The sequence below is a fragment of the Dipodomys merriami genome, unplaced genomic scaffold (genome assembly GCF_024711535.1).
Source record: "Dipodomys merriami isolate MVZ:Mamm:240054 unplaced genomic scaffold, mDipMer1.0.p SCAF_3, whole genome shotgun sequence".
NCBI classification, from domain to species: Eukaryota; Metazoa; Chordata; class Mammalia; order Rodentia; family Heteromyidae; genus Dipodomys; species Dipodomys merriami.
Window position 1 is genome coordinate 14,871,295 of NW_027204492.1, and position 12,058 is coordinate 14,883,352.

General features: G+C 42.6%; 1 long non-coding RNA gene across 1 annotated transcript; it reads right to left on the minus strand.

Moving 5' to 3' along the window:
• Positions 1–9,376: 9,376 nt before the first annotated feature.
• On the minus strand, positions 9,377–11,068 carry LOC138839349 (uncharacterized). The gene is made up of 3 exons (XR_011375949.1): positions 10,991–11,068; positions 10,784–10,891; positions 9,377–9,605 (listed from the first exon to the last, which is right to left on the minus strand). It is a non-coding gene; the product is annotated as an uncharacterized lncRNA (long non-coding RNA).
• Positions 11,069–12,058: the final 990 nt, after the last annotated feature.

Below are 12,058 nucleotides of genomic sequence, written 5' to 3' on the forward strand. Positions count from 1 at the left end.
GCTCAATAAATTAATCCCCCCCCAAAAATAAACACGAGGAATTGCTTAACATCCATGGTCATAAATGAAATGGCAATAAAAACTTTGAGATTCCCTCTCATCTCAGATTGGCTAACATCAAGAATTTGAATAACAACAAATGCTGGCAGGGATGTGGAGAAAAAGGAACCCTAGTGCACTGTTGGTGGGAATGTAAACTAGTGCAAAGACTCTGCATGGTGGTTTGGAGGTTCCTCAAAAAACTAAACATAGAACTTCTCTATGATCCAGCCACACCACTCTTGGGCATCTACTAAGAACATTACAATTCAGGATACCGTAAAGACATTTGCACATGTATGTTCATTTCTGCATTATTCACAATAGCCAAGTTATGGAAACAGTCCAGATGACCTACAATAAATGAATGGTTCCAAACAAAGGTGGTACACATACACAATGGAATTTTACTCATCAAATAGAAAGAATAATATTACATCATTTGCAGGGAAATGGATAGACCTAGAACAAATCATGCTAAGTGAGGCAAGCCACACTCAGAGATGAACAATACATGTTTTCTCTCATATGTGGAAGCTAGATCTAAAATACACCGAGGCATGAGAAATTATACAGGACTCTAGGCATTTACACACAAACAATGAAATTAGAGGAAGCTACTCCCAGGAGAGGAACCCAAAGGCATAACTCCTCTGAACATTTAAAATATTATGGAAATGAATTCCAGGATATGGAGACATAGTTTTTTTTTGTTTTTGCTTTTTGGAACTTTTTTTTTGTTCTTTTTTTGTCTTTTAAGGGGAATAAAAGGGACAAAGAAAGGGACAGAGGAAGGGTAAACAAATGCAGACATGGAACTCAGACAGTATGTGGAATATGAATTATGCAACTTGTGTGCAAGGATGGAGGGGAAAATGGGGAAAGTGAAGGATGGGGTGACATTGTCCAAAAAGAAATATATTTATACCTGACTTATGAAACAGTATTTAAAAATTTTTACTTATTCTTCCCTACATTGCATATTATTTTCCTGTCCAAAGGTCTATCTCAACTGAGTCCAAGAATACTTCAGAAATACTTCCAGCCAGGTGTTGATGGCTCACACTTGTAATCCTAGCTACTCAGTAGGCTGAGTTCTGAGGATCATGGTTCAAAGCCAGCCTGAGCAGGAAAGTCTGTGAGACTCTACCGCCCAAAAGCTGGAAATGGCATTGTGGCTTAGAGTGGGAGAGTACTAGCCTTGAACAAGAAAGCTCAGAGACAATGCCCAGGCTCTGAGTTCAAGTCCTAGGACTGGCACAAAAAAAAAGAAAAAGAAAGAATCTCAGAACTAAAATCTCCTTGGAATATTGAGCATGACATATTTGTAAAATGTAAGCCATCAGAAACAATGTCTAGAGAGAAGTGAATTTCTTTTATCAATGCAGACAGTATCATCCTTTACACAGGTAACACAGCTAATTAAATATTTTACTGGTGATTCTGATGATCTAAGGACATCAAAATTAGCAGCAGTAGCATCCATCTGTAAGATAAAAAAGTTACTTAAAATATGACAATAAATAAAAGAAGAACTAGTATTGATTGATGCAACATTGATGTTGCAGGGGATTTGGGCACGTGTCTGAAATTCCAGCTACTTGGGAAGCTAAAGAAAAAGGGTAAGTTGAGTCCAGAAGTTTGAGACCAGCCTGTGCAACATAATAAGACCCTGTCTCAAAATATCTAGCTGGCATCAGGAGCTCACGCCTATAATCCTAGCTACTGAGATCTAAGGATCGTAGTTCAAAGCCAGCTTGGGCAGGAAAGTTTGTGAGACTCTAATCTCTAATTAACCACCAGAAAACCAGAAGTGGAGCTGTGACTCAAAGTAGTAAAGCACTAGTTTTGAGTGAAAATGCTCGGGGATAGTGCCACGGCCCTGAGTTCAAGCGCCATGACTGATTAAAAAAAAATAATAGTTTGAAGTTATCCGCAAACTAATAAACATATTTCATGTTGTATTATAAGCAGATCATAGGCAAGAGATTATAAAAGTAATGCCCATGTTTCATGCCTTGAAAAAAGGCATCCAGAAGCCAGGCTCACACCTATAATCCAGGCTATTCAGGAGACTTAGATGTGAGGATTACATTTTGAAGTTAGCCCAGGCAGGAAAATCTGTGAGACTTTTATCTTCAATTAACTATCAAAAAGCTAGAAGTAGAGCTGTGGCTCAAGTGAAAGAGTGTACCCTTGAGCAGGATAACTTGAGAAGGATAACACTGAGGCCCTGAGTTCAAGCCTCATGATTGAGGAAAAAATAGCATCCAAAAATCTGAATTGCACACATAGCATTAGATTTAGAGAAAAAATCTTTTACTTCTAGAAATTCACAATTTATTTGAAGGACAGGGAAAATAAATATTTTTAAGCAAGTGGAGACATAGGATATGAAGAAGTAAGTTCAAAAACTGGTCTCTAGAATTCGGAGGAGAAAGGAAATTTCAGACTAAATGCGACAGCATTACTTGGAGGAAATCAGGTTGTGAATGAATATAAAGTGTTTTTAATGGTAGAATAATACTCCACTGTATACATTTTTGTGGCAGTCCTGAGGATTGAACTCAGGGCCTAGGCACTTTACTTCAGCTTTTTTTTTTTCTCAAGGTTAAAGGCTAGCACTCTACCACTTGAACCACAGTGCCAGTTTTGGCTTTTTCAGTAGTTAATTGGAAGTAAGGGTCTCACTGGCTTTCTTGATTTAAGCTGGCTTCAAGCCTCAATCTTCAGATCTCAGATCTCAGACTCCTGAGAAGCTAAGATTACAGGTATGAGCCACTGGTGCCCAGCTATACCACATTTCTTCAGTCATTCCTGTGCCATATTTTAGCTGCAAAAATTAGAAGCATGCAGGTATCTGCTTTGTGTGATGACTTCATTTCCTTCATATAGATACCCAAGGATAAAATAGTTAGATCATGAAGAAATGTTATTTTTAATTTTCTTGCAGAAACTCCACATTGTTTTCTATAGGGGATGTACTAGTTTTCATGCCTGTAATCCCAACTAATCAGGAAGCTGAGGCAGGAGAATTGCTTCAGCTCTTGAGTTTTCGGGCAGCCGGAGCAACACATTGAGACTTCTATCTCAAACAAACAAAAAACAGAAATCACAACAAATATTAGAAAAGGATCTGCAGCTTCAGGGAGTAGGACTTCAATTGTCAATACATCTACTGTACAGGTCATACAGAGAGACTGGATTAAAATAACAAATGCAAGACTGAAAGCCACTAGGAAAAAACGACTGCCCCCAAACTCATCCTACTCTTACTTTGATTGTGTTTGGTCTTGGAGATGCTTCATCCTCATCTGCAACTGCAGTAACTTTTTGTCCAGCTTTCAGAAGCATATTGCCAGTCACATCAATGCACGCATCCATGCAGTCATCACTACCAATACTTGTCACAAATCTTTGCATAGTTTCCGATTTGCTGTCCCCTATAGAATGGGTAAACACCTGGTTCCACAAATGGATCTCGGAAACAAACACTCATTACAAAGAAATCTTACCAGGGGAAGTTAGTCATAGACAGTTATCTTTTTCTAGAAATGGAATGGTTCCAATTTGTGATTCAGATGACACAGACAGTTCAGCAAATTGGTGATATGTACAGGATGGTGGCCATATAACACAGTGTTTTTGAACCACAGGCAGTGGAGTGCTATGGCTAAGAGCAAAATGTGGGGAGCTAGATTGCCAGGTTACAATCACAGCTCCAACATTGACCATCAATGTAACCCCAAGCAAATCCCTTAACTTCTCTGACCCTGTCTTGTCTGTCAAACAAGAACTATAATAATATATGCCTGAATTCTATTATGAAAATTAGCCTACAGGTCGACTGCTTTGAACTGTAAATGCCTTGCACAATATAGAGTATAAATGTCTTTTTAATCATCATATCTATGTATGCAGTCTTTAAAGGACTATTTGTTTCCTTGCAATGTTAATGATGGAGCCAGGACCTTGAACATACTAGGCCAGTGGTCTATCACTGATTGCAACCCTTCACACCCTTATCATGATTATATCTCAACAGACATAGTACTGTAAGGTATCAGGGCTTTAAATGTAATCACCAAGGAGTTTGATTTTTCTGAACAAGCAAAAATGGTAAATGGTATTCTGGGATCCTACCCCACACAGTAGGACTGCAGAACTGAAGCTCTGAACCACAGTGCCACAGTGCCAAAGCTGCCTATTCAACAATTAGGTGCATTAGAAGAATGGCTAGGAAGTCTTTTTTATATTACATTGTGAAAATAAAAGGCAAAAAAATCAACTGGCCATTGGTGACTCATGCCTGTAATCCCAGCTACTCAGGAGATTGACATCTAAGGATTATGGTTAGCAGCTAGCTGAGGCAGGAAAGCCCAGGAGATTCTTATCTCCAATTAATCACCCAAACAGCTAGAAGTGGGAGTGTGGTTATAGTAGTAGAGTGCTAGCCTTGAGCAAAAAGCTGAGGCCCAGTGCCCAGTTTTGTGCCCCAGAACTGGCACCAAAAGCAAACAAAAAGTAAAACAAACAAAACAATGGAAAAAGGGAAAAACAAGAAAACCTGAGAAATGGATAACACCAGTTAAATGTATTAGTCACATCATATCTTAGGAGAAAGAGGAAGGACAGAGGAAGCAATGGCCACTCTGCACATGAAAATTTGTCAGACTCTCTATTCCCAGTGGACAAAAGAATAGGTAGTGAAGGACGCTGCCATAAGAGAGTTCAGCTCAACAGGAAGAATGGCATTCCCAGATGAGCTTTGCTAAGACCCAACCACCTCTGCTGGGAGTCTGTACTCTTCCTCCTAAGAAGGATGGCAGATCCCTGTCCCTGCTTAGCACAGTGCTAACCACAAGGCAATAATCTCTTCCCACCACCCTCCTGAGGAATCTGAATGCCCTCTAATGGTGTAATTAAAGCATGGTTGTTGGATCTGAGTGGGGGGGTATTCATTCATACAGATGTGTGCCTCTCTTTCCTATTGCCCTGACATGACAATGCTAGAACTGCTCTTCTTAGACTGAATTAATGGCACATATGCCTTAGTCCCATACCTGGCATATACAAGTACTAGACACAAATTAGAACTACTATAATTCAGGTAGGACACTAGCCTTGAGCACAAAGAGGCTCAGGGATAGTGCCCAGGCCCCAAGTTCAAGCCTCACACAGAAACAAACAAAACAAAAAATAAAAAAACAAGAAAACCAAGCCAGCATTTTTATTGCTGGGTTTTTTGTTGTTGTTGTTGTTAGTGGTAGTGGGAGGTCATGGGGCCTGAACTCTGGGCCTGGGTGCTGTCCCTCAGCTCTTCGGCTCAAGGCTAGCGCTCTACCACTTGGGCCACAGCGCCACTTCTGGCCTTTTCTGCTTATGTGGTGCTGAGGAATTGAACCCAGGGCCTCATGCATGCTAGGCAAGTACTCTACCACTGAGCCACCTTCCCAGCCCTGCTGTTGTTGTTTTAAAGAACTACTGTAATTCAAATAAGAGACATCAGTCACCCAGCAAATGTTCTGACCTCTCCTCTCTTTGTGCAGGTCTTCCCCTATCTTCTGCAAGGGTCCACTCTGGGGGGCAAGGCAGCAGAGAGAACCAGTTTAATGTGACTCCTGCTTTCCCATGCATAGCAGGTGTATGATTTGCGCACTTGGCTTTGAGCAAACATAAATTTAGTCTCAAGGCAGAGTGTTTTACTTCTCTCTGAAACAGAAAAGGTTAGAGCCTACCTGGCACACAACTCCTGTGCATGGGTCCAAAATGATTCCCACTTAGACTCAACAAAGAGGGTTGGGGCATGGATATATGGTGGCCTAACTCTCAGGGACTCAGGGAACCCTCCCCTATAATGGTCATTCTAGATGGCCAAGCCGCACCCTTCACATTCTTCCTTCCTGTGGCTCAGGAGCAGAAGCGAGAGCTGTTAGAAGCCTTAGGAGGATGCAGGTGGGAAAGGAGGACATGGGAAGGTATACTTTTGCAGTGGTCTCTGTTGCCCCTCATCAGTGTCTGCTCTTCTTTGGAAGAATGTGAAAATTTGGCTCAGAAGCCAGAGCATTGTTCTGAGACGGGGGAGACCTGAGGCCTGGGGGACTCCTATGCCTCACAGACAATGCGAATATGATGCCTCTTCAGTCTGAAGGTCCTGATGTCACAACTTGCAGTTAGGATCTGGCTTCCACCCTCTTCCTCACTCCTATGATGGACAGGGACACTGCACCACATGGGAGTTAGCCTTTTAAACCTCCTAAGAGGCTTTACTGAGCCCACCTTTCCCCAGACAGCCAATGAGGATGCTACAAGTAGTCATGTGATCTCTTATAGCCCAAAAGATGTGGTAGGCAGGGAAATATAACTCCTCCTATCTTTTGTGTGTGGGAGGGAGTGTGTGTGCATGCATGTGCATGCATGTGCAGACATGCATAGATCCTGTGGCGAGCTTCTTTTGCTCAAGGCTAGCACTCTACCACTTGAGCCACAGCTCCACTTCCAGCTTTTTTGCTGGGTAGTTGGAGAAAAGAGGCTCAGACTTGAGGAGAGGGGTTGAAGGGGACTGGGAGGGAGGAAAAGTGGGAGAAAAACGAGGAAGGGAGTTCAACAAGAAATGTACTCACTACCTTATGTATGTAACTGTAAGTCCTCTGTACATCACCTCGACAAAAAGTCTCATAGACTTTGCTGCACGAACTTGTTTTTTACCATGTCCCTCAGATCTCAGCCTCCTGAGTAGCTAGAATTATAGGTGTGAGCCACAAACTCCTGGCTTTCTGAACTTTTTTGCTAGTGCACTACCACTTGAGTCACAGGTCCACTTCTGGCTTTTTGGAGACTCATGAACTTTCCTACCTGAGTGGTTTGACTTGGGGTTGAGCCATTCTATAGACTCAGAAGTTTAAGAAGATACGGTACAAACTTGCTCCCAGGCTGTGCAAACAAAAAAAGTCCAGTATGATGTTTAGCATAGACTAGCCATCCAGTGGATCATCACTGCTCTTCAGCAGGGATCCTAGGTCAGTCCTGTGGGCATGTCACATTTTATTGAGCCCAAGTGCCAGTCTTGTACTAAGATTCCTTCCATAGAGGGAATTTATCTCAGTATTTTATCTCAGAATTATTTTTTAGGGGTGGGGTACTAGGGCTTTGAATTCAAGGCTTTGGTGATGTCTCTTAGCATTTTTGCTCAAAGCCAGGATCTACCACTTCAGTCTCAGCTCTACTTTTGGCTTGTTGTGGTTAATTGGAAATAAGAGTCTTAGGAACTTTCCTGTCCAGGGATGCCTCAGAACTTTATTCCCCAAATCTCTGTGTCCTGAGTGGCTAGGATTACAGGCGGGAACCAGCAGGGCCCAGGTTTATGAGCCCAGGTTTCATGGCCAACACTAACATCCACTTTACTAATTATGCTGATTGCCACACTGATCACACTTATTCATTCACTTAGCAAACATTTGCTAAGTAAAATAGCTTGAGGAACCTGGGATTAATGAATAAAATAGGCAGTTAGCTTGGCCCAATAATGGTAATTTTCTCATTGCATGTGAGGGATGGTGTAAAGTATAGTCTCTCTCAAGGGAGAAAAGCCTAACCAATAGTAACATTCATGATAGATTGAAAGGTAATGAACATAACAGGAAATAAAGTGATTCAGGGGATGTATTGCATTTTCAAATTGGGTGGCCTGGGTAAGCATCTTTAGGAAGCAATAGGTCAGCAAAGTCTTCAAGGCTATTCTGCTCTTCAGAAAGACAAGCAGCCTGTGCAAAGACCTTGAGTCAAGTTTTGCCTTACATGTTCAAGGAGAAGCTATGTGAATACCACCTAGGAAGTGAGATTGAAGAGTGGGTAATCTGAAGAGGGAAATTTGTGGTAGGTGTAAGGTCACCAAGGTAAATTACCTTAACCTATTCCATTATATAAAGGACTCCCTTTTGTCTGGCAGGAAGGCTTTTTACTTTATTCAAAACCAGGCCAGGCTCCAATAGCTCATGCCTGAAATATTAGCTACTCAGGCGGCTGAAATCTGAGGATTCTTCAAAGTCAGCCTGGGTAGAAAAGTCTCCATGAGACTATTATCTCCCGTCAGCCACTCAAAAACCAGAAGTGGCACTGTGGCTCAAAGTGGTAGAGCATTAGCCTTGAGCAAAAGAGCTCAGGGGCAGTGCCTGGGCCCTGAGTTAAAGCCCCACAACCAACAAAAAACCAAAATAAAACAAAACAAAACCAGCTCTTCCAAACTCAAGAAGAACCCTACACAGAGCCTGTTTTGACTATGTATTCCTGGAAAGGATTTTCCAATCTGACAACCACATTGTCCAAAACACTAAGAAACATTACTCCAACAACCTATAGAATAACTAGCTGAAATAAAACTATAAAAACAAATGTCAGCAGTATATTCCTTTTATATATCAAATCCTGATAAACCCCAGCTCTAATCCACTCTGTGATGACACTGCCTGTTTCTGGAACCACTTTTGTGGTTCCTGTCCACAGTGAACCCTGATATGGGCCTGGATACAGAATCCCCAGTAGGCTACTTCAAGAAGGAGGTTGCAGGGCATGTATAGGTGCAAAGAATGTGTCAAGGGCTAGGAAAGGCTCAACCAGCCAAGATGTGACACCTCCTACCACCATGGAAGTTGGCTGGGGAATGGGCAAAATGGCCATGGCCATCTTCAGGGGGAAGTTAAATCAGAAGGACCTGACAGCCCAGGCCAGCAGAAATGCAAGATGGTTTCTCTAGTTCCCAGAGACCCCTGCACTCTTCTCAAATCACACATGTTAGCAAGATATGATTGGGCATGGGCAACAGGGACCCTCCCCATCTCCCCCTGCAGTGGATGCGCAGACAGTGCTGGGGGGTAATTGCACTGAAGTTCTGAAAGTGTGCCCAGAAAAAGTATGGGGTTCTTCACAGGTGAGGATAATGGCCATGTGAAGTCATCTTCTCTTCAGACAGGTGTGACAAACCTCCCTTCCTCCCTCCCTAGTCCCCATACCTCACGGCTTTTCCTCTTATTCTTCCATCCAAACTGTGGCCCAGAGGTGACTGCCTCTTGATGAAGGTCCTGGTAGCATCCTCCGTTGGCTTCCGATGTAGTTCAAGGGAGTCACCAGCAGATGTCATGAGTATCATTAGCACAGGATGCAGGCAGGGTGGGGAGGTGAGGCATGCAGCATTCATCAATAGCTCTGGGAAAATTACCTTTCTGTAAACCAAACAGGATGAGATATATAGGTTTACCAAATCAACGCAAGGCACAGGACCTCAAGCAACCAAAAACTCCACAGGCACTCGGGTGCTTTTGATTCCTGTACTCACTACAACAGTGATTTGAAAATTCAACTGGGCAGTAAGTAGAACATCCCAGGAGGCCTCAAAAGACTTTTCAGAAGCCCTGTAAGTGCCGGGAGATGGTCCACCCATGTTTTAGTGTAGATGCAGTGCAGTCAGAGGTTTGAAAGGAGGAATCAGCTGGATCAAATCCTGGCTTTTCAGGTTGTGAGCTTGCTGAGTTTGGTCAGGTCTCTCACTCTCTGGGCTTCAATTTTCTCATCTGAAAAATGATTAATAATCACAGGGTTCCATGAGGAGCTAATGAAATAATGCACAGAAATAAAAATCCTGCACAGTAGTGTCTGTCCTGGTTTCCTAGGGCTGAGGTAAAGAATCACTACACACCCACCTGTGATTTAAAATGATGGCAATGCATTCTCTGAGTTCTGGAGAACAGAGGGCTGAAATCAAGTTGCCTGAAGGATCACCAACCTCTAAGGCTCTGGGAGGGGCCCTTCTTTACTCCTTCCAGCTTCTAGTGATTGTCACATCATCTTGCCTCTGTGTCTCTGTGACTGTTATATTTTAAGCTCATGGGTCATATTGGATTTAGGGCCCACTGTGATCCTGTATGACTTCATGTTAACTTGACTACATTTATATAAAGACACTCTTTGCAAAGTTACATTCTCAGGTTCCAGGTTGACATGGAGCTGGGGAGGGGTCCTTCAGCTCAGTAAAGTGTCTGGCATGTGGAGGTGAAGACTAAATGAATGCTCCTCTTTATTAATGATCAGCTTTATTCATGGCTATTCAAGCTCAGAGTGGCATTGAAAAGAAAGCAGTGTGTCTGTAGGTGCTCAAGAATAAAACTTTACCACTAAATATAGCAGCTCTGCCGTTGAACAAGATCCTGGGAGCATTACTCCACCTCCAGAAGCCTCCAACTCAGATGGAAACAATTAAATGCTCCACTCCTTCCTTCAGGCTGCCATGGAGATTAAATGCTGTCTCTCTTATACAATCACCTGACCTATAGAAAAGGCTGGGTAAATAGATGTTGCCATGGTGATACACAAATCAAAAGCACCACTCAGTGCTTTTTCCATGGAAACCACTACCACTCATTCTACCTCCTCTGCACCTGGTTAGTCTGCTGTTCACCAGCCACATTTAGAAGCAGCAACTGAAATTTAAGAAAAGAAAAGAAGGGGAAAAATCCACATACAGAGAAATCTACCCATCCACATTCTTTCTGGCTTTGGAAGGCAGTTTTGGTGGTACTGAGGCTTGAATGAACTGTGTGCCTCCTTGAGGACTAGGCTGCTCCCCAGCTTCACTGAGAACCTCTAGATTCCTCCTGGGCCTGGACCTTTGGCATCCTGTCACCTGGGAGCAAATTATGGTACTGTGTCTCCTCTGAAGTCCTGTGTGTGGAGGAAGAAACTGAAGAAGTACCTGGTTACACTCCTGGCCCCATTCTCTTCTTCCTTGCCTTTCCTTCAACATCTCTATGATCCACACATAGATGAGGCCTTTATGTAGTATCCAGAGGGATCACTTCTCCTACAGACATATTAGTCTTTAGTAAAGGGTTAAAGTCATAAATCTCCAGTTATGCAGGGCAGCTTGGGGTCCTTGTATCTCATGGTGGATGTTCTGTACCTTAGCATCAAGGTCTGGAACTGTCGCCACATCCAAGTGAGAGTTTGGGAAGCTTCCCTCTAAAAGTAGAGCCTCTTCTTCATTCAAGGTCCTTGACTTCAGTTGCAGAATAAGAATTTCTGGACAATTCATCATGGTAAGAAAACTTGGCAAAGCTTTGTTAAGTAAGTAAGCAAGCAGGGCAGCAGGCAGGCAGACAAACAGCTGAGCAGAAAGGCAGAGGCTTACTCTAACAGAGTGTAGCTACTCTCAAAGAAGAAACAGAGCTATTTCACAAGGGGTATTTTTATGATAAATCCAGGAAAGAATGCATCCTGGGCTGGGAACATGGCTTAAGTGGTAGAGTGCTTGCCTACTATGCATGAAGCCCTGAGTTTGATTCCTCAGTACCACATAAACAGAAAAAGCCAGAACTGGTGCTGTGGCGTAAATGACAGAGTGCTAGCCTTGAGCAAAAAGAAGCTCAGGGACAGTGCCCAGGCCCTGAGTTCAACCTCCAGAACTGACAAAAAAAAAAAAAAGGAATGCATCTTACTATAAAACAACTGCTAATCCTTGAGATAAAGAATGTATCTAGTTGTATATCTTAGAAGTGCTATCTTTCTAAATTCTTTGCTTGTTTCAGATGTGTCTTCACCAGGTCTCATATTCCCTAGTCTATCCTACATCCTTTTCCCCTAAAATGATTTTGGTTCTTTAATTTGAAGGAAAGTTGATAGATGAAGATTAGTCTCCTGTATTTGCTTTAAGCTGAATTATTGAATTCCTGGCTGCCCTTCACCATGCCTCATTTTCCCTAATCTATCCTACCTCAGAATCTGTACAAGGATGATGAAAAGTGTAAGGGGAACAAGGCCTTCCTCCAGAACACAAGCATATATCAGAAAAACTCTCTTCTTGGAGCTTGCCATAAGCTTCATAAAGCAACATCATGAAGTTGTGTCATACTGCCTAGTACAGGAACTTGCCTCACAGCCTGAAGTACCTATTGAAGACTTCTCTAGTCCTAGATACTTTTCATATACTCAGAAACTACAAAAAAAACCCATCAGCCACCCCATCAGCCCT